This window comes from Fukomys damarensis, unplaced genomic scaffold (assembly GCF_012274545.1).
Source record: "Fukomys damarensis isolate Sample0158 unplaced genomic scaffold, DMR_v1.0_HiC HiC_scaffold_15, whole genome shotgun sequence".
NCBI classification, from domain to species: domain Eukaryota; kingdom Metazoa; phylum Chordata; class Mammalia; order Rodentia; family Bathyergidae; genus Fukomys; species Fukomys damarensis.
In genome coordinates, this window is record NW_022900927.1 from 4,649,213 (window position 1) to 4,650,890 (window position 1,678).

Sequence of the window (1,678 nt, forward strand, 5' to 3'; positions counted from 1 at the left end):
ACCAGGGATAGAACTCGGGACCTTATGTTTATGAGGCAGGCACAGTGCCACTGAGATAAATCCCTGGCCCAAAGTTCTTTTTGACTTTGCTTTCAATGGTAATACCAACATATTATATATTGCTTTTCTCTTTTTTTTTTTGTGGTACCGGGGAGGGATCGAACTCTGGTCCTTGTGCTTGTATACTGCTTTTTATATGCCAGACTCTGTTCACGATGCTTCATATGTAGCAGTGTGATGGCATAATCTGGATCTCTGTCTCTGAAGTCAAAGAATAAATTTGATGACAAAGGAGGTAGACAGGAGAGAGGGATGATTATTAAAAAGGCATAAGCCAGGGGTGGTGCCGCATGCCTGGAATCCCAGCACTTGGGAGGCTGAGGCAGGAGGATCACTGTGAGTTCAAGACCAGCCCCAGCTACATAGCGAATTCCAGGTCATTCTCAACTGCATAGTGAGACCCTGTCTCAAAAAACAAAAACAGAGAGGCATAGGTCCCAGTAGTCAGCAGGAGACCTGACAGTGGGTTACCATTGAGAGTTCTATGTCTATGTCTAGGAGCCTTTTTTGTTTTGTTTTGTTTGAACTAGAGTCTCACTATGTAGTTCAGGCTGTCTTTGAACTTACTATGTAGCCCAGGCTGGCCTCGAACTCACAGCGATCCTCATGCTTCAGCCTCCTGAGTGCTGAGATTCCAGGTGAGTGCCACTATGCCTGGTTGTCTAGTTTTGTTTATTTGTTTGTTTGTCTTGTATTGGGAATCAAACTCAGGGCCTCATGTTTGCTAGTCAGGCACTGTGCCGCTGAGCTGCATCCCCACCCTGTCTAGGAGTTTTTATACCAAAAAAATGACCAGGGGCCAGACCACTTTGAGTCAAATTATGGGGCTAGGAGGAGTTGAGGTGTGTAGTAAGTGTATGGTTGCAGGTGCCTCGGCCTCTATCCTATCCACGTGGTTCATTAAAAGTGAGAAGGAAGGGCCTGGATTTAGCTCAGTGGTGCTGCTGCCTGCCTAGTAAGTGTAAGGTCCCAAATTCAATCCCCGGAACCAAAAAAAGCAAGAAGGAAGACCAGGGATTAGCTCAGTGGCACTGTGACTGCCTTGCAAGCACAAGGTCATGATTTTGATCCCTGGTACAGGAGTGGGGGGAGTGAGAAGGGAAAAAATGTTCCCAATAGGTAGGAGCAGAAGTTTCATAGTGCCCATCCATCACCTTGTTGTTACATCCTGGACTTAATTGTCCACCTGGTTCTTGTTAGCTCCTGTTCAACTAACCAAGGCGTGGTTATCCTGACTCTAACCTGGTCCAGCGCCTCTATAGCTGTCAACCTCTACCTAACTTGCCTGTCTATAATAATAAATTATTTAATCCTCACAATGATTACATTTCAAATGAGGAATCTAAAGCTCAAATAGTTTGCCCAATATTACAGTTTGAATTTGAACTCTGGATATCTTGTACTGAAGCTCATGCTCTTAATCATTACAGATACCATTCCTTTGTTTGTTTGGTGTGTTTTTTGTTTTTTTGGCTTTGGGTGGTACTGGGGATCAAACTCAGGACCTTGCACTTGCAAGGAGGGCACAGTGCCACTGAGCTGAATCCCAGGTCTATTACAGATACTATTAATTGTACCTCTTTTTTTTTCTTTCTTTCTTTCTTTTTTTTTTTTTTTT